General features: G+C 35.0%; 1 non-coding gene across 1 annotated transcript; it reads right to left on the reverse strand.

The window, feature by feature from the left end:
- Nucleotides 1-9,824: 9,824 nt before the first annotated feature.
- Nucleotides 9,825-9,932, reverse strand: LOC122007535. Its single transcript, XR_006119019.1, has one exon. It is a non-coding gene; the product is annotated as a small nucleolar RNA R71 (small nucleolar RNA).
- Nucleotides 9,933-22,334: the final 12,402 nt, after the last annotated feature.

Raw genomic sequence — 22,334 nt, forward strand, 5'->3', positions numbered from 1 at the left:
AAGATACTACTCATGCTCATCTAATAGCAAAAGAAACATAGCATACTGAAATACTTAACATGTAAGCTGCTCATCTGATAGCAAACAACAATAAGAAAGTACTAACAACATGCTAGCATACAAGGAAAAATAAACTTGCTGAATTTTAAACCTATGTGAAGCTTTTTCACTTGTTTAAAATTTATACTTTAATAATTCAAAATAATAATCAATTCTTTCTTGGGTCCAGGCGTAGTACCAAAGTGCGCTCCCTAATAGAGACTGAGGTAGCGAGCCACCAGTCCTACGAGGGTAAAGACCTTGGTCTTACCAGGGCCAAGACCTCGGAATTGGTCACCTGGATTTGTTTAACGACAACCTCGGAAGTCGGGTACTAGCCTTTTAAAATAAAATAACTTTTATCTTTTAGTACTTCTAGTATATAATGCCTCGACATTTCTTCAAGCACTAGACGTACTGCTGATCCTCAAATGCTGGAATTTGGGAACAAAATTAAGACCTTGGTCTTCATTTACTTATAATTACTCATAAAGGTATATGTACAAAAATCCGGAGCAAGATAAGAAGATATTCTTACAACAATTGACTTCAGATACAAAAATATAAAACTGAAGTCCACAACTGAGATATCAAACACTGCATGCTTATAAATAAAATCGTTCATGCATATTGAGATAACAAGGAACTTAAATCTGTATGCTTATTTGAATGGTAGCAAGGAAGCATATCTAAACCTCATGCTAGAATAAAGAAACTCAAATCTGTATCCTAGAATGAATGTAACAAGAAAGCATATCTAAACCTCATGCTAGAATAAAGAAACTCAAATCTGTATCCTAGAATGAATGTAACAAGAAAGCATATCTAAACCTAATGCTAAAATAAAGGAACTCAAATATGGATCCTAGAATGAGTGGTAACAAGGAAGCATATCTAAACCACATGTTAGAATAAAGAGACTTAAATCTGTACACTTGAATGAATGTAGCAAGGAAGCATAACCAAACCGAACCAAAATGCAAATCAATTCCTCATGCTCAATTCTGTACACATGCATATCAATTCTTCACGCTAAAAAAAAAATACATTAAATCTGTACACATGCATATCATCATATGTATATAGAAGTTATACAAAATGCAACTAGAGGAAGAATTTGCTACTAGGAACTAAAGAGAAAGTATCAATTCTTCATGCTCAATGCTACAAAGATTTACTATTGAAAACTAAAACATCATTTCTTCTTCATGCTATGTGCCACGGCAATAAAAGAAAAATCGAAAATCCCTAGCTTCCATACAAAACTAAAACCACAAATAATTTCTCCTGTTCAGTGCCACGGCAGAAAACTAAAAGAAGCAAAATATTCCACATACTTATCCTTTTCATGCTCTTCCTTTGAAATTCACGGCAGAAAACTAAAAGAAGCAAAATACTCCACATACTTATCCTTTTCATGTTCTTCCTTTGAAACTCACGACAGAAATTTCAAAACTAAAAATCTTACAACATGCTTCAAATTCAAGGAGAAAAAGATCCGAAACCACTCCTACTGCAGGTGAGAAGCAACTTACCTTGCTTCTTGAACTCACAACCGAACAAGAACCCTCTAGGGTTTGCGGAGGAACTCAAATTTCGACTCTTCCTCGTGCCCACGAGTTCTCCTCGCCGAAAGGATCTCAATTCGGTGAAGAGCCCACAGAATCGAGCCTTGGCCGGCCGCCAAAGATGATGCCCTAAACTCGACTTCGTATTCACCCAAACAGAGGCGCTGCGCGCGAGAGAGAAGAGGAGAGGAGAAAGGTTTTTAGGTCATGGGAAATACAACATTAACTTATCCCTCTTTATAACTTAGTATTTCTGTTATGGCTTAAGACCAATTCATTATTAATTTGTTCATGAAAACACTTGGTGAATGCTTGGCTATCGCGGTTTACTTAAATCTTGGGTCGGGTCGGAGGTTGCGGGTTCGAATCTCGGCCGAACCTCTTTTATACCTAAGTATTTTCTGTTTTCTATTAATGCTTAAGTTTATTTCGCTATCTATTTAATCAGCACAACCCTGCTGGGTTCCTGGTCATCCGAAACAACTTAAGGCTTTGCTTAATCGAAGTTCTCCGGTTCGACCCTCGGCTCAACCTCTTGATTTTTGTAACTTGTTTCTTTTGGTAAAAATACCAAACGAACTCCAAAAATTACATAAAAATACTCTAAAAATCTCTAAAATATTTCTAAAGCATTTCTAAATATTTTTAAGTATTATTAGGATCATAATGAGGAAATTTGGGTTGTTACAACTTTCCGCTGTGCACGACTTTGTTTTTAAAAAGAAAAAGAAAAGATTTTTAAAGCGCGATATTCCCCCCCCCCCCCCCCCCCCCCCCCTCTATCGCTCTTATTCGATCTATCAGACTTGGATTACAAGTCTAAGCCAAATTTAAATAAAAAGCTAAAATATAATCAAGTATTTATGGATTATGAAATTAATCAACAAATATAATAACAAACCGAATTTAAATAAAAAACATAAATTAAAGTTCATAAAGTCTAGATTTAACTTAATTAAATATTCAAAAAAATTTGATAAAACAAATATTCAATAATTATGGGGGAGGCTTCAAACTAGTTGGCACCTCCGAAAGTAACCTACCCGGCAGGATAATTAGGATTAAAGTGAAAAGGGATAAAATTTAACTTGACCTACGGTATTGGTGAAGTTTTGGATGATAGTAGGTTAGGGAAGCTCAGTGTATGCATGTCTAGGAAGATATGGCTTTGACCTAGTACATTTGGCTAAGTGAAACTAACTGAAGCTACCCCTTACCGATCCTAACTAGTTAGAATAAGATTTTGTTTTAAGTTCAGTGGATAAGACTATTTGAAAAACCTCGAAGGTATGGTTACTCTAATGATGTCCAGGTGACTCACCATAGTCCAGAAGTTTATCCAAAGAATGCATATTTGTTGAGCCTAAAGCTAAACCTGAATCTAACACAAAGTTAAACCAAACCCTAAAATTGAACTTAACTCATCTTACAAAAATTATAGGATTCCTTGATTGAAAACATAGATCGGGTGAGATGACTAAGAAATTAAAAATTAAATTAAATTAAATCAAATTAAATTAAATTAAATTAAATCAAATTAAATTAAAAAATTAAATTAAAAAATTAAATTAAATTAAAATTAAAAATTAAATTAAAATAACTCAAATTAAATTAAAATTGGAAATTAAACTAAATTAAATTAAATTAAAATTGGAAATTAAATTAAAAATTAAATTAAAATAAAATTAAAAATTAAATTAAATTAAATTTATCCCTTTTTGTTGCATCTGTAGCAGGTGAGGCGTGATTTATTTAACTTGATCATCTTCTGAATATCCTTTTTGTTAAAATCCTTTCTTTCGGTAAACAACTTTTTTATCATGCTTATCAGTTGTTCTTTTTTATCTGAGTCTGGGTAAGACTCAAATTCTAGCTCAATTTTGTTCTTGTTTTTGACTTCTTTTGAGGGACTTGTAAGAAACGCAATACCTTTCTCTGACCTTTCGGAGTTAGTTTGCTCATAGAGTTCAAGTTCACAAAAGAGTTTGTCTAATTTTAATTTAGATAAATTATTCGAAACCTTATAGGCATCAACTATAGATGCCTACAATTTGTTTCGAGGAAATGAATTTAAGGTGTACCTTATCAGATCGCAGTTCTCAAGTTGATGCTTGATTAGGTGAAAACCGTTAAGGATGTTCTTTATTCTGGGTTGGAGCTGACATACGGTCTCACCATCCTACATTTTAATGTTAAATAAATTTTTCAAAAGCAATTCTCTCTTGGTTACCTTTGAATTGGTTGTGCCCTTGTGTAATTGTACCCGTTTGTCCCATAACTCCTTTGCATTCTCATGCAGGCTGACATGGTTGAGTTCTTCTTTTGTCAAATCACACTAAAGTATATTTAGTGCCTTTGAGTGGATTTGGGCCTTCTTTTTTTCTTTTGGATTCCATCTTCCTATGTCAAGACATACTTTAGTTTCTTTATCTACTCGCACCTTGTATCCTCATCAGATGGTGAACCATTGATCAATATCTATCTTCAAGTATACCTCCATTCTTCTCTTCCAGTAGGAAAAGTCATCCCCGCTGAAGAGTGAAGGGCGAGTAGTGTTGTAACCTTCACTTTGGGCCATTTAAAGATAGAACCTTTCACATAAAAAACAAACTAATAGAGAAATCCCAAGACTAGGTCTTGGATTAGTAGTGTTGGAGATGATAAGTATAAAAAGAAACTCGATTGGTGTTGCACCAATTCAGAGTATTTTGCAATATGAAAATCTTGTCTAAAAGAGGTGATTGCACCAATTTAAACTAGGTAGAAAATCTCAAAATCGAACGAGATTTAAAGAAAAATAAAGAATACAAAAGAACCCCCCTTTGCTCGATTGGTGGTTGCACCAATTCAGAGCAAACCTCGCTCTGATATACTTATAGAATTGTTAAGATGCTAGAGTGGGGTGAATGGCATTCGTCACTTTTTTAAAAGTCACAAGAATACTTAGGAGAAAAGAATCACAAAAATACAAACACTAACACAAATAGTTTCACTTGGTTTGGAGCCTTTGATGACTCCTACTCCAAGGTCCGCACTCGTTGAGTACTTTTATTAGACAATCACTATCAGCTGAAAAATTTGAGTTACAAACTTTGAGTACATAAACTATAAAATAGAAAGTTATCGACAAGAAGAAAGTATGAACAGAGTTCCTTAATTGTCGGTTGTCGGAGCAACTTTTTAGGATCCTCAGAGCCTTCTCAAAGTAACGCGCAAGAATGAAAGTTGTAGAAAATGTTGTGTTGAAGTTGTTTGTCGAAGTCTTCTTTTATAGCCCCATTCAGCCACTTGGATGTAACGCCCGCCCTTCCAGGTAGAACTAAGGCCACCCCGGAGGGACGGACGTCACTGAAACGTAGACATCAATTATACTAATGCATATGGATTCATGGCAGCGGAAGACTTATTTAAATTTTTTTATTCATATGCATTTAGTTTACTTATCATGGCATGTGAATCAAAGCATACTGAACATTATCATCATATCATCATTATTCTAGCATGAGTAAAATATCATAAGTGTATGAAATACTAGCTGAAATCATCAGCATAAGCATAGGTCCAACATTGTTCACATGCATAACTTAGGTAATTCAAAGAAACTTAAATAGATCTATCCACCAGCACTTCCACACACATCTTCCTTGCCTTTCCTGCTCTGCTCCCCTTAAACAATCCATTCCTTGCCTTTATCTGCAGTACAAGGAAAACGTGTAGCTATAAGCCAAAGGCTTAGTGAGATCCTTGCCTACCCATAAATCCGAAAGAAACACATAACATAACATAACATGTAGAAAACATAGCATAGCATAACATAGCATGGAGAGTCATAACATAGAACATATCTTATCATGTAAAAACCATAACAACTCATAGCGTCACATGAGGGAAAGCAGAACATAATATATCATATCACATAAGGAGCATAACATATCAAAGTCTATCATGTGAAGGTATATCATGATTCATATCACATTCTTTAAACACATATCATGAAGCCTATCATATCATGTAAACATGTATCATAACTCATACCTGTTCATAAGGGTGCATAAACATAATTTCATAAATATGTGCATGTAGATGCAGTATGTATATTTTTAAAACATGTATCATGGAATGCACATATGCATCATGCTTCTTTCAAAACATATAGTATACATACTTGAATATCATATCATCATCATCATGAGAAGGGCCCTGGCTTGTACCACATGTAAACATAAATGCGCGCAATCCCTAGGACAGGGTGGCTAGCCCCGAACCTACTAGGGATTTAGGTCTGTTCATAGTCCGTCGACCTAGGGGTGTACTGAGGAGCCCATCCCTTAACGAGGTCCGTTCATAGTCCATCGACCCCGGGGCGCTTATGGAGCCCACCCTTGGTACAAGCCATACAAAGTAAAATATCATGCATATCATATCTCATCATATCATACATGTCATAATTCTTGTCATATCATTAAGAGAGCTCTTGATCCCAACTTAAGGGAAGCATCTCTTTACCATAGCATGAAGAGTGCTCTTGATCCCAACTTAAGGGAAGCAACTCTTTTCCATAACATGAAGAGTGCTCTTGGTCCCAGCTTAAGGGAAGCAACTCTTTAGGCTTTTCTTCTTACATAAGCCATTCATACATGCATTATGAAACATAACATGTTCTTATCATAACATAAAGCATAACATGTCATTTTCATATCATCAAACATGGCATATCATCTCATGAACTTAACATACATATCATGAACATGGCATATCATATCATGAGTCTAGCATATCATATCATTAACATGGCATATCATGTCATAAGTCTATCATGTCATATTATAAGCATGGCACATCTTATCATAAGACATAGAAATGCAACATATCATAAAGCATGAAAGCTTACTTCACTTATATATCAAAGACTACATATCATGAAAATGCCTAAGCATGTTTGGTTAGGTTTAACTCTTTCCTAACCCAATTTATCCATCTTGGCCGAACCATATCAGTAGGTTTCATCCTCATTTCATTCCATATTAAGCATAGAACTTACCCACATAACATGTAAAACTTAATCTAAGCACATACAAGGTAAATATACTTCATGAATAAGCATGTTTGAGTTCAAAACTCTAACCTTAACCCATTTATCTCAATTTGGACAAAACATATCAGTAGGGTTCTTATATCATTTGGTTCCATATGAAGCATAAAACTTATCCACATAGCATGTAAACTTGATCTAAGCACATACAAGGTAATATACTTCATGAATAAGCATGTTTGAGTTCAAAACTCTAACCTTAACCCATTTATCTCAATTTGGACAAAACATATCAGTAGGATTCTTATATCATTTGGTTCCATATGAAGCATAAAACTTATCCACATAGCATGTAAACTTGATCTAAGCACATACAAGGTAATTTACTTCATGAATAAGCATGTTTGAGTTCAAAACTCTAACTCTAACCCATTTATTTCAATTTGGTCAAAACATATCAGTAGGATTTCATATCATTCTACTTCATAAGAAGCATAAGTCTTAACATGTAACATGCACATTTAATCTAAGTTCCTATAGAGCATAGTACAAGTACCTACAAGGAACCATACTTCATGAATAAGCCTATTTGAGTTCAAAACTCTAACCCTAACCCTTTTATTTTCATTTGGCCGAAACATATCAGTAGGTTTTCATGTCTTTTTATCCCTTAGGAAGCATAAAACTTAAACATGTAGCATGCACATTTAATCTAAGTACCTATAGAATATTGTACAAGTACTTACAAGGAACCATACTTCATGAATAAGCCTATTTGAGTTCAAAACTCTAACCCTAACCCTTTTATTTTCATTTGGCCGAATCATATCAGTAGAGTTCCATATCATTTTATTCCCTAAGAAATATAAAACTTAAACTTATAACAAGCCCATTTAATCTAAGTGCCTACAAGGTATTGTACTTCATGTTCTAAGCATAGTTGACTTCAAAAACTTAAACCCTAACCCATTTATTCAATTTTGCCAACCATATCAGTAGGGTTTACCACCATTTCATTCCATATGAAGCATAAAAACCTTAGTTATAAACATGTAAAAATTCATACATCACAAGGAGGTACAACTAGTATGGTTTCTAATTAAAATTCTTGACCTAAGGCCTTATAATCAACTTGGCCGAACCATATAGTTAGGTTTCTTTTTTTTTTCTTCACGACATGAAGAATGAAGACTAAACTAACCACATATGAAATTCATATATCATAGAGTAGAAATTTAAGTATGTGATCAAAGAAAAAAAAAAAACTTATTCTAGATCCTTTCTTCCATCCTTGGCCGAATCATGCAACAAGTTCTAAATCTCTTTTTTTTTTTATAACATGAAGCATCTCTTATCACTTGTTAACCCTAAGTAACTACCTATTCTTTATCTTGACCATCTTCTTTCAAGAAAAGTTTTAGAGTTTCGAAAGAGAAAAACATTCTAAAAACCGAAGCTACTTGTACTGCAGTGAGGGGATAGTCACATCCTTCGCTAAATTCTCTAAGGAGGGAACCTTGCTTGTGAATCCTTCCTAGAGGAGAGCTTCCTTGCTCCTTGGTCTCGGCAAGAAGAAGAAAGGGAGAGAGAGGTCACGGTGAGGGAGAGTAGGAGGAGAATGAGAGCAAATGACAACTCATCTTTAATTTCCTCCTTTTATTCATTATTTAATTTCCTCCTTTTAATTTCTTTTACTCTCTTCATAATTAAGAGAAAAGTATAGATACATCCCTTCTTGGTGAGTAAGAAAGGAATATTCTAGAGCATCTCTTCATTAGAGAGGGAGAAGACAACTCTCACTTCTCCTTCTTAAGAGAAGAGTCTTTTCTTCTTACATTTAATTATGGTTTCCCTCTCTTTCCTTACAATAATTTCTCTTGGTCTAGTGGTTATCTTATTCAGGTATCTAATGAGAGATCTAGAGTTCAAGTCCTAGACCTTATGTATTTTTATTCCTATTTTATTTATTTAAGTGTTTGGCTAGGAGCAAAAATTCAACTAAAGCATATATATTTTTTTTTATTCTTTATTCATGATAGAATATTCTAGAATTTTGCTAAGGATCCTATGGGTGTTACATTGGATCCCCTCCTAGGTGTCTGGACGATGGTGACATGGCGAGCTCTCATCAAAACTCCATCCTTAAAGTTTATCCACCTCCAGGAGCCCGGACCCCCTCCAGGAGCCTGGACCGTTGACGTGGGTCGGCTAATCATTATGCTCCAACACACCGCGAAGATCAACTTTGCCCTGTTAGGGCACTTGGATCAACTTCGGGCGCCCGGACCACCCTAGTACCTAGCTAGGCACCCGCCCGAGTGCTACCTTTGTGAAATTGGCCTGGGCGCTCGGACCCCTCCGAGCGGCCGAACTACTTTTTGGCTTTCTCTTTCCTGTAACAAAAAGTTAGTACAGACACAAAAATTACCCTGTAAAATATAGTTAGCACATTAAAAATATGATTATGACTTAGATCTTGTCTCCCTAAGACTAGGATCTAGTCACAGTTTCAATTTAGATGTCTGAAATTAACTTAAATTGAACCTGCACCTAATGTCCTCCAAATGAGACTTGTCCTCACTAGATCTTACCAATCATAGACCTCTTTGATGTCAAGTCCCTTAACTCACTAGGACTACCTAGCAGATCTCAACCAATCTGAACTTCAGCTAATTATCAACCCAACTCAACTTCCTTTTGCCACATCTCAACCAATCTAGACTTCCTGCCAACTATCAACCTAGCTGGACTTTAGCCTAGTGTTTCGATCCTCTAGACCCATCAAGTTTTGCACACTTGGTAAAAGGTTAGACAAACAGCACATCTAACTTTAACCTATTTATCATACATCAAAAGATGATTATTAGTGCAACCTACACCAACAACCTCATATCGAGGTAAAAAGTTTCAACTAAACTCAGAGTTAATTACCATCGTACAAGGTCATAAATTTAGAGGAGAAGTATCAGAAATTCCATACTTACACCTTGAAAAATTTATTGAATATTACAATATGGTAAACTGTGAAGGAGTGCCAGTGGATGTAGTTCAATTGATGACATTTCCCTTCAGTACAAAGATAAAGCAAAGACTTGGTTTTATTATCTCCGTCCTCAAAGTATCACAAGTTGGGAACAATTGGAGCAACAATTCTTGAGTCAATTTTTCACTCCAAATAGAATAGTGTACATGAGGAATTGCATCCAAAGCTTTGTTCAGATGGATGGGGAACTAATATTTGAAGCATGGGACAAATTTAAGAGTTTATTGTGATAGTGTCCTCATCATGGTTTGGAAAAATGGCTAACTCTGCACATATTCTATAGGAGAATTTCTTTTTCAAGTAAGATATTTTTAGATTAAGATACTAGAGGTTCTTTGATGAATAAAAGTCTGGATGAAGCATACACATTAATTGATTAAGTGGCACTAAATCTCCAAGAATGGTCAAATGAAAATTTGAAGACACCTTCTTCAAGAATTCCAGATGTGCAAGCCATTAATGCAATTGAGAAAGTCAAGTAAGATTTAGTGCAACCACCCAAGTGTATTGAAAACCATACTGAAAACATCAATAAGTCACTAAACGAGGGGTTCGAACCATTGGGGCTAAGTTATAGACATTGACTTCAAAATGGATTAAGCAAGACCTTCCTCCGACACAACCAAAGTCTAGTGAACATTGTAATATTTTCAAGTTGAGAAGTGGTTGGAATAGCAATAAATTTTAGAAGGAAGATGAGTATGGATATGAGATGAGGAATAAAAGAGAATCACAAAATTTCAACTCCATGACTCCAACAAAAGACTATAGGTCACCAATACTATTTCTTCAATGGTTGATGAGTTCAAGCCTAGACAAGTAATTTGAACCTCTCTTACATATTCAGAGAGAATCTGTGAAAAAGAAATATAAAATAATTCTACCATCTCTACTAAGAACTTATGTACCACTCATCCCCTTTCCATGCATAGAGGTTAGTGCAAACCAAGATATATAAAGATTTTGATGAACTTTGCAATAATGTGGTGGAAACATCCAACTTTTTGGATATAACTACTAAAGCTATAGGTGGTTATAATATTTCAAATTCTTCTAATGGAGATTGTGATGTTGATGTAGTGGCTTGTAAATTTTGGGATTTACCTATTGGGGTTAAAGGTTGCTATAGTGATATAGAGTTTTCGGATGATGATGGTGATGAGTATGTTCAGCATGAAATTTCTGATGATGTTATTGATCCTTCTAATGATAATATTGATATCAATGTACTCTTCACCACTTATAAAGCTATTGATATTGTGGATGAAAGTGTAGGGACTTTTTCTATGGAAGCAACGACCCAAGAATCATCTCTTTTGATCACACAACCACTTGGCATAATGAGAGTTGCTGAGATTGAATTTGTTAATGATATATGTGTAGGGACTTTTGTAGTAGAGGTAGAGTGTAAGGTCTTCCTATGCGTTGGTTAAGAAATTTACTATAGATCATAATAATACCCAATTAGGCACTCACGAATGATGATAAAAAGAGATTTGTTTTTATAAATGTTAAATGGACTGGACTGGTATAGTCTAAGGGGTCGGAATTAAACTAATATAGGGAGAATATACAATGCTTAATTGAAGAGGAGAGTTATTAATTGTAATCACCCTAGGTTAGGGTTAATAGTCAAGGGAGCATTGCAACCTAGGTATAAAGGGGTAAATACCTAGGGTAAGGTTCGCCGCAATAATCCCTCATCGTTATCACTGTGCATCGCCGAAACCTCTCATTTCAACCTCCCGGTTCGTCTCTGCGGGTTCCGATCAGACTCATCACCGAGCTGTGGGTCGCGATCGGGAGTCACACCATCTCGGCGAGCTTGCAGGGGATCGGCGAGCGGGCGGGGAGGTCTTTCATCCAGACCAGCGGCGACTCAGTTGCGACGGGTGAGGGCTTCATCAGAGGAGCGTGAAAGGGCAGGCAAGTGTATCTACCTGTGATAACTCGAAATCCATGAGGTATAGTGGGGTGGAAAACCTATAGAAAGTGAGGATTTGGTATAGATTTCGACGGGTTTTCTTTTGGTAAAGGCTTTGATTGTTCTTCCTGGAGATGTTTTGATTTACTTCTTTTGTAGATGTTGTCGATATGTTTTTTTTTTTTCTTTTCTCTTCTGTGGATGTGTTTGATTGGTTTCTCTTTGTATACGATTCGGGTTGGATTCTTCGCGGTGGGATGTATTCTTGTTGGAGATTTCGGTTGAAGGTTACTGCTTGGTTTGCATATGTTACCCAAATTGTTTGACAGTGATTTCAGATGTGTTCACAGTAGGTTTTCCTAGAGATTTTGGCTGGTGTTCGATGATTTGAGGTTGAGTTGTGTTGTGTTTTCCATGATGAACAAGTTGTAGAGAGTTGCACGTTACCTGTTTGTTAGAATGGGTCACAGAGAGATCAGAAGTGATTTGAGCTTTCCTTGAAGTTTTGGTTCATAATTGGAGGGTTTCGGAATGATTTAGAGTCGAATTTGTGTCTTTGTGAGAAGTTGATTTGAAATCTTTGGGTAATTTACACTCAATGAATTTTTCCCTGCTGCATCGTTTACGGATTTCTTTTAAATTTGGAAGTTTGCTTTTGTGTAGACCTTGTTGAACAGTGGGTTCATTTGATTATAACGTTGTTTCCTCCTATGTTTGGAAAGGTTGCTGCTGCCCACACAACCAATCCAATCCATGTAACCTCTGGGTTTATTCACATTTATGGTTCAACCATATCAGAAAATGTCGTGCACAGGCCCTCCCAGAAAAATGGACATGCACATTGCATGCTTTCCTACAGCGTGCCTGATGAATCTACGAGAAAGCGTCAGGTTAATCCTTTGTCGATGGTGATCCAAGGAGGCATGTACTTATTCTTAGTCTCATGGCTAATTCTTACCATTATCTACAAAGCGACGACTGGATACATGGCAAGAAAGAAGGTTATACAAATCAAGTAAGATTTGACTGACCTGAACATTTATATTTCCACATCCAATGCAATTGAAGAAACTCAGGTACTAGGATTATTTAGTGCCCCAATAGATAAACAATAGCTAGTTCAACATTTTATACACTAAGTTATTCAACAACACATGGCAACTGTATTACAACATTTTGTTGTAATTTGTTGGGAAAAATTCTGATCCCAATTGGCCCCTCGTGTTTGCATGGGGCTTTTAATGTGACACTCGAAGTTTCATTCATCTCATTTAATCTTTGTTTAGTTATCTCATGACTACATTTCAGTGTGATTTCTAGTTAAAGTTCTTTCCAATTTGACCTCTGAGGTTTGTATTGTAGGTTTTGATTTAACTAAGTTTAGTTGCCACATGCATTTTAGCTTTTGTTGTGTTTTTTGTTTTTTTTAACTCATGTAGTTCAATGAAATAATGAGTCAAGCTTCCCGATCAAGGTTCGGTCTAGAGAAGGACCATAGTGAGTACTTAACCAAATACCAAAGATTTCATTGATTCAAATGAAACTTGAGGGACTAAATTTAAGTATTCAAACCTCTATCATGATCATGGATATTAGCTAAGTCTCAACTTATTAGGAATTAAGAAATGACCCCTCTTTCTTCTTTAGAAATCTAGCACATCATATTAATATATTTTTTTCTTATTTTCATCCTAAAGGAAAGTAATCTTCAAGACGTTTAATTGTAATTTAGTTACAACCAAACACAAATCTACATAATGTCAATTTTTTTACTGCATTATTAGATTACTACATCTTGATTAAACTGTGTTTCTCTTAGCAGATATTCACAACCGCATGTACTGCTAGTCTTGATATTGTGAGAATTCTGTGAATGAGCGGATATGGTTTGATAGTTCTTGGTCCTTCATTGCATTTTTGGTACAATTTTCTCTCAAAAATTCTACTAAAGCAAGACATAATCACCATTCTGAAGAAAATTTTAATTGGGCAAACTACATTTGGTCCTGTAATGGCTGCTGTGTTCTTCTCAGTAAATGCATTTTTACAAGGTATATTTGCATTTTTTTTTTCCTATCCAATTGTTCTATTACAATCTTAACCTCACAAAAAAAAATTAAGTTTATATTTTTAAACTAAATAGAAAATAAAGGGTTGACACTTCTTATTTTCTTTTCCTTTTATTTTTTGCTTACCTTTCAGGTGAATCTGGCAATGAGATATTTTCCAGGTTAAACAAAGATTTGATTCAATTCTCACTATTAAATCCAGATTTTTGTACCAGCCTCTGTGTGATTTATTACATTTAAGTTTGCCCTAGTTCAGTTACAGGTAAATTCCTCACTGTTTTGTCACTACACAGCATGGTATGGTGAAGATTGGACTTTTTGATGGAGCTAGTATGGGGAAGACTGGATTTATTATGGAACTGATGATCAACAATATTAGAAACAGTTGTCATGAAAGAATCAGTAAGTGAGAAAGAGGAGTCCAATGAAATCCTACAAGTTGAAGATTGTGATGGGACTTGGGTTGATAATAATTAAGTGCAATCCTACATGGCATGAACCACCATCACAAGTTTCTACTCTTTTGGTTATTGCTCATTACTTGTAAATAGAGTTTATTTGTAATTGGGATAAATTTTATTTGAACATGAGATATGTTTCTTCTTTTGTGACTGTAATTCTTGTATAACTAACATTTTGAATGATATTGATGTGGGGAATATTCTTTCTTGATTATGATTCTTTATTATATATATAAATTGAAATCAGATATATTGGTATCAAAATATAATAATTTAAAAGACAACGGTTTAAAACACTTATTGTTGCCTATCACCCTCAAAGACAATGGTTAAAAATCGTTGTCGTAGCCCCAAAAATGGTTGTAACTGGCAGTACTATTTTAAAAATGCTCTAAATAACAACGATTTTAAATTGTTGTCTTTTCATTCAAAGACAATGGTTTAAAACCGTTGCAAAACTGTTGTCTTTTCATTCAAAGACAACGGTTTAAAACCGTTGTCGTAGCCCCCACTTTTAACAACACTGCCAATTACAACGGTTTTAAAGGGCCTACGACAACGGTTTTTAACCGTTGTCTTTTAATGTTTTTGTTGTAGTGCTAATTTCAATGTGTTTGGTTCTTGAATGATGTACAAGATTTTTTGTTAAATTAATTAAGCTAATATTATCAATTTATACTTTTACATTTGTGAGATTTAAATTAAAATCTTTTAAGGTGTGCATCATCCATAGTAGTTTTGTGACACACTCTCCTATAGCTATATACTCCTAACTAATCACCAACAATGAATCCATAATGCATTGTCACCCTACGCTATGAAAATCATCTTCCTAACAGAATTAAACTAAATAACGCAATAGTAAGACAAGTATGAAACTAAACTAACCTAACTACTGCATATTGACTTGAAAAGAAGCTAAATGTAACAGAGCCAAAATAGGGACAAAACCAGAGAGCAGCAACATGTAATTGAAATCCAACCATTTGTCTCATGGAAGGAAATCTATCTAGGTCCGTGAAGATGAATGCCATAGAAACAAACAATTGTCAACAAGAAAAAAATCTAATTAGATTTAATCAATTACTGAAATAGAAACTTGAATTTAGATAAAACGTAGTTGAATTCTAATTCAAGAACAACCTCTCAAAACAAATTCAGATAGTTTGCAATTAACTCCAAGAATAAATGCAATTCATGAAATATGATGTAAATATGAGTTTAACCTATGAGAAGATCATAAAAGTATGCATTTATGAATCAAAATATTATGACCAAAATGATGGTTATTAGTACCCTCCATCATTTTGGCATAAAGTATCATCTAAATCTATGAAAGGTTTTTATACCTTTTGGGCATGGAGTATCTTTATCTAAAGAGATGTCTTCGAAGATATCAAAAGAGATAGAAGAAATGAAGGCAGTTCCTTATGCTTCAGCTGTAGGAAGCCTAATATATGCTATGTTGTGAACGAGACCGGATATCTATTTTACCGTGGGCATAGTTAGCAGATATCAAAGTAACCCAGGACTGGGACACTGGACTGTCGTAAAGCATATATTAAAGTACCTGAGAAGGACTAGAGATTATATGATAGTTTACCAAGCAGATGATTTACTCCCTGTGGGTTACATGGATTTCGACTTCCAATCTGAAAGGGAAAATAGTAAGTAAACCTTGGGGTTTTGTGTTTACTTTAGGAGGTAAAGCCATGGAGGAGTGTTAAGCATAGCTGCTTTTTGGGACTCCACCATAGAAGCTGCGTATGTGGCAGCCTCTGTGGCAGTCATAAAAGTTGTATGGCTAGGAAACTTCATGATGGACTTAGATGTGATTCCTGGTTTGCCCAAAAAATTATTACAGTGTATTGTAATAATAAGTGGTGCAGTAGCAAACTTGAAGGAACCACAAGCCCATAAGGCAAGTAAACACATAGAGTGCAAGTACTACCCAATACGAGACATCGTATAACGAGGAGAAGATGTTGTCGCCTAGATTGCATCAGCGGATAACCTGGATCTTTTCACTAAGGCCCTTAAGGCAAGAGCTTTTGATGGCCATGTTGAAGGGTTGGGAATCAGATGTATGGCAGGGTATATGGCAGCATAGTCTTTTAGTATAAGTGGGAGATTGTTGGAATGTATACTAAAACCCTAGCTTTTTGTATAAACATTTATTTAGAAATAAGAATCACATTAGTCAAATGTCTACATTTATGCTAAGTGTGAAGTGCTCAATTAATTTATATTGTAGATAACATGGTGTGTGATGTGTAATACCCACTAAGCTTGTAAGATAAATATATGAATGTGGGATTTTTCCTTAGAAAAATAATAGGAAGTGAGTTGAAGCAAAAAGAAATAAAATGAAATAAAAAGAAGAGGAGGTCAAGGATTGAACCATGAACCTCTTATATTATATTTCATAGAATTAATTAGTAGAAGCCAATTGGGATAGAGAGAAGATGTTGATAACAAAGGAGGGAAACTCATGATAAAGGTAAGAGTAAAAGCTAGCCAAAAGAAAACAAGAAAGGAGCAAGAGAAAGGCAACTTGTCTTCCTCTCTTTCTCTCCTTCTTCCTCTTTGTTGTTGCCGAAAATTTAAAGAGGGAATTAAGAGGATTCAATCCCCCTTATTTCATCATGAATGGTAAGAATAAATGAATAAATAAAATAAATAGGAAATAGGAAAAAAAAAAGGCTAAGGGAGAAGGAAAGCAAAAATCAATTTTGCTACCTCTTCCCCCTTAACATAAAAGGGAGCAAGAAAAGAGAAAGTTATTTTTCTCTCATTCTTCCTCTCCCTCACCGAAACCATCAGTCCCCTCTCCTCCATCTTCGGCCCCAAAGCCAAGGTTTTCTCCTAAGAAAGCCTAAGATACAAGGAGGACTAAGCAAGGGAATCAAGGGAAAGGAACTAGAAGAAGAGGCTACTTCTTCCATCACCATACCTTAGATCCACAAGCAAAAAGGATGTAAGCTTCCCCTCACCTGTGGTACAAGGCTTTTTATGTGATTTTCGGATTTTATAAGGATTAGAAAACCTAGGAAGGAATTTAAGAAAAATTCGGCCAAAGAAAGGGTTTTCAAATCTAGGAAGGTTTAAACAAGTCCTTATTTCATGATATTTTTCTATGCTATGTAGGAAGGATTTTCTTCATGTTTTTATACCTAAATGATGCTTGATCAGAGGAGTACCTAACCCTAGAATTTCAGCCAAAAATTTTTTAAAGAGGTTAGGGAAAATATTGTGTAACCAAACTAATGCAAGATTCTCTCCATGAACTATTAAGGATCTTTTATTGGTTTTCTTGCTTAAAAGTTACTTGGAACCAAAAGAAATCCATTTATATGTTTCAGCCAAGAAAAGGGCTTAGGGTTAGGAAGACCTTTAAATTTTAAGTAACCATGTTTGTATGATAGAATATAGAGTTTTCTTAAAGAATTGCATGTTGAACATTGCTAGAAATTCATGAACTCTTATTTTAGATTTTCGGCCATGATAAGATGGATAGTTAGAAAAGCTTAAACAAAATTCTAATATGCTCAAGACCTCTGTGATATTATGATATGAAAGTTGTTGAATGTTCTTATGTTTAAATTGAGTATAGGAAAATTAGTTACATGATATATGACATGTAGGATCACAAGGGTCCTAGCTTGTTTATGAACCAACTTTGTATATGATGTTCTTAGTAATTTTTGCCATGAAACTTACTTAGGTTTTCCATGCTTTAGGCCACTTAAAACCTAGTTTAAAGAATGGTAGGTTTCGGCCATGAGGAAAAATAAAAGAAAAAGGGAAAGAAACCTAGGAAGCCTAAGACACAATTCACATGTATGTTTATTATGCTTGTCTTTATACATGCTATGAAACTTGTATGATTTCTTATGCTTTTAGGCTATTTGAAGCAAGTTTATATACTGTTGAGTTTCGGCCAAGTAGGGTTTAAAAGACCTAGAGGCCTTAGAAATGAAACCAAATGTGTTAAAAGTGCTTCTTATGAAAATAGGATAATGTGTTGATTGTGTCACATGCTTGTAAAATTTTTCCATGACCTAAATGGACTATTGTATGTTTTAGCCATGAAGGAATAGATGCCCTAGAAACCCTAGAACAAGAATTAAATATGCTTATGTCACTTTACATGGAATATGATAAGTAGAAAGACAAAGTTCCCATGCTATATGTTGTTTAATGACCTAATTGAGGCTAGGGTAAGTTTTGGCCATACATGTTGTATAATGTTTTGTTATGAATTTATACATGATGTTAGTTCAAGTTCACATGCTTGTATGTTTGTTTTTAGCCCTCATGAACACTTGTTAAAAGTTTGACTATGACATATGTTAAGGGCTTGAAGGACTTAGGAACTAGCTCAATATGCTTACTATGTTACTTGGAAAAAAATGCTATAATTGTGGTTTAAGGTTTCCATGCTTTCATGACATTTGGGACCTTGTTTATATACTGATAGGGATCGGCCACATGGGTTTAAGGACTTGGAGAACTTAGAAACCAAGTAAATCATACTTATAATGCTTCCTATGAAATTCATGTAATGATAATTTAGGTTTCACATGCTTGGAGGTTGTTTTTACCTAAATTGAGACCTAAGGGGGTTCGGCCATGAGAGGAACCCAAGGGTTTAGGAAGCTTAGAACCCAAGTTAACTATGTTACCATGTTTCTTATGATAGTATAATCACATGATACACCCTTATGCTTAACCATGTATGCTTGTGATTTATACCTTTTTATGATATGATATGTGGATAGAGATATGCATGTTTTATGATATGATATGTGTTTAGAAATATGCATGCTTTGATGATATGTTATGTACTTAGAATATGCATGCTTGATGATATGCTATGTGCTTAAAATATGTATGCTTTTATGATATGCATGTTAGTATGATGTATGCCTAAGTGATGCATACTTTTATATGATGTATGCCTAAGTGATGCATACTTTTATGACATGATGTATGCCTAAGTGATGCATACTTTTATATGATGTATGCCTAAGTGATGCATACCTTTATGACATGATGTATGCTTAAGTGATGCATACTTTTATATGATGTATGCCTAAGTGATGCATGCTTGTATGATGTATGATATGTATAAGTATGACATGTATTTTACTTTGAATGGCTTGTACCAAAAGGGTGGGCTCCTTATGCGCCCCTAGGTCGAATTACGGGCCTAGTAAAGGGTGGGCTCCTTATGTGCCCCTAGGTCGAGCTACGGGCCTAGTTTCCTAGTAGGATCAAGACTAGCTACCTTGGATCTACTTAGGATGCGCGCATTATGTATGTATGTGGTACTAAGCCGGGATCCCCAATATGTTGATATTATGTTCAAGTATATATGTAAGAAGAAATGGTTTTAAAGATCATGAGACATACACATGTTTTTCGGATACATGTTTTCAAAATCATATTGCATATACTTTATGATCATGTTGTGATAATGCTATGATTTATGATATGTCATGATTAGATATGACTATGATATGTTCCATGCTATGCTTTAAGGGATGAGATGCCATGATTAGATATGATTATGTTATATTTCATGCTATGCTTTAAGAGATGATATGCCATGACTAATTATGATTTTGTTATGTTGCATGATATGATTAAAGAGTATGATATGTTATGCCATGACTAGTTGAGATCATGTTATGTTGATATATTCTTTGATTATGTAATGATTTTTGGTTTTAGTGAGTAGGAAAGGAACTTACTGAGCCATGAGTGCTCACAGCTTACTTTCCTTGTACCGCAGATAAAGGAAAAAGCTGGATGAGCTAAAGGAGCAACAGGAGAGGCAAAGAGATGTGTGTGACGGTGGCTTGGCAACCAAATAAGAACCTGCTTTAAGAACTTTTAGGAATTACACTTTGGTTTCATAAATTGTAGTACTACATGGTTGACATGATGTTATGTTTTTATTTATCTTGTTATCATGTTATGGAAATCATATTAGTGTAGTTCGGATGTGCAAACAAAAGAAAAGTTTTTATTAATCTAAGAAAAATTATTTTAAGTCTTCCGCTGTAATATGTACGTAGAGTATCGTAGCCCCGTCCCTTAGGGTTAGCAGGGAGGGCGGGCGTTACATGATGTCACACATAGAAGTTCATGTTATTAATTCCTTATAAATTATAAACAGTTGCTCACGACCAAGATGGAATGGGATAAACCATTGGAGTGGTTGTAGTGTAATTAGGTATTAGTTTATCTTGAATAATAAATTACACTAGTACACTATGAGCGTATTAAGGAGGACCATTTGAGGTAGTTTCTTTTTATACTGACTATATAAAAGAATAATACCTCTGTTATTATGGAAGTGCATGCTCTTAATCATGATATAATAACAAACATGCATATTTAATATTTATTTCTTTCATTTATCAAAGGGTGTGATTTTGCCTGTTAAATAAATAGGCCAGATAAGTTAGGAAATGATATTATTTATATGGTGTGTTGTTGATTATAGAATGAAAATGTGTCCTAGTAATCTAGGTTGATGATGCCCCCTTGAGGAGCTCATAAGAATTGTCATGTAAACCCTGCAGGTAGACCTAGTCCGGCATGACAATGAAGTTGAGTGGTACTACTCTTGGAGCTAGATATTAATTAAGTGAGTTGCCAATAACTCATCTAATTAGTGGGCATTCTATATTTTAAACATAGTGAGATTAATGCACTCATGATAAGAAGGAGCCCATATAGTAATATGGGATTGGTGTGGTAGTACAATAATAACTCTTTAGTGGAATGAGATATTATTGATGAACTTAAGTTGGGTGTTCAGGGTGAACACAGGAAGCTCAAGCTCATCGGGAGACCAAAACCAATTCCTCCTCTCGGTCCCTATTGTAGCCTCTTATTTATAAAGTCTTATATTTACCAAACCCAACTTCTTACCCACCTTAAGGTGGCCGGCAAGCCAAGATTGGAGCCCAAGCTAGGGCCGGCCAAACCAAGGTTAGATGTATTCAAGTTGTGGCCGGCCCTAGCTTGGAACCCAAGCAAGGGTGGCTAGCCACATTGAAAGGGATTTTAAAATTATAAATCTTTCCTTTTATATCTTTCTATAAAGGATTAAGAGAAAGGTTTGATATCTTACCTTATTTGTAGTTAAAAGAAAGATTTTAATTTTTTGATAAATTTTAAATCTTTCCTTATGTGGAAGCCATGGTTTTAAAAGAGAGTTTTAAAATTATAAATCTTTCCTTTTATAGCTTTCTACAAAGGATTAAGATAAATGTTTGATATCTTTCCTTATTTGTAGTTTAAAGGAAGATTTTAATTTTTGATAAAACTTTCCTTTTTGTAATCATCCACATGTTTTAAAGAAAGATTTTAATTTATAAAACTTCCCTAACCAACCATGAAGGGATTTAAAGAAAGAAATTTTTTTAATTAAAATTTTTACCGAAAACAATTAAGGTAGTTTTAATTTTTGTTTAAAACTTTCCTTGTTTGGAGGACAAGGTAGGGGCCGACCATTAAAGGTTTATAAGGAAGTTTTAATTAAATTTTCCTTCTTAGACATTGGCAAGGAATATAAGGAAGTTTAATTATGTTTAAAACTTTCCTTATTTGCCAAGACCAAGGAATATAAAAGAGAGGGTAGAGGTGCCTCACCTCATAACAACACATCTATTATTCCTCTCCTCTCTTCCTTGGTGGTGGCCAGCCCTCATCTTCCCCTATTCTTCTTCCTTGGTGGCCAGCAGCATCTCATCTCTAGGAGTTGTGGTGGCCGGATCTTGTTAGAGGAAGAAGGAGAGATAGGAGGCATTGTTTCTTAGCATCCCTTGGAGCTTGGTTGCTAGCCGAAGTTCTTCATCTCTAGGAGATTGTTGGTGGCCGAAACTTGGAAGGAAGAAGAAGGTTTTAGTGGAGTCTCGTCTTGGTAGATCGTCGCCCACACGACGTCTAAGATAAGAAGAGGAATACAATAGAAGATCGTGAGGTCTATAAGCTACAAAAGGTATAACTAGTTATTTAATTCCACATCATAACTAGTTCATCTTTTGTATAGACCTTGAAAAACCAAACATAAGAGGCTATCGGTTTTTTTTAGTTATCATTTTTGTAATCGATTTTTCATTTTGATTTCATGTTTCGATATTGTGCTTCTATTGAGGTCTTTGTAGTTAAACCTAGGTTAC

Source organism: Zingiber officinale, chromosome 7B (assembly GCF_018446385.1).
Source record: "Zingiber officinale cultivar Zhangliang chromosome 7B, Zo_v1.1, whole genome shotgun sequence".
Lineage (NCBI taxonomy): Eukaryota > Viridiplantae > Streptophyta > Magnoliopsida > Zingiberales > Zingiberaceae > Zingiber > Zingiber officinale.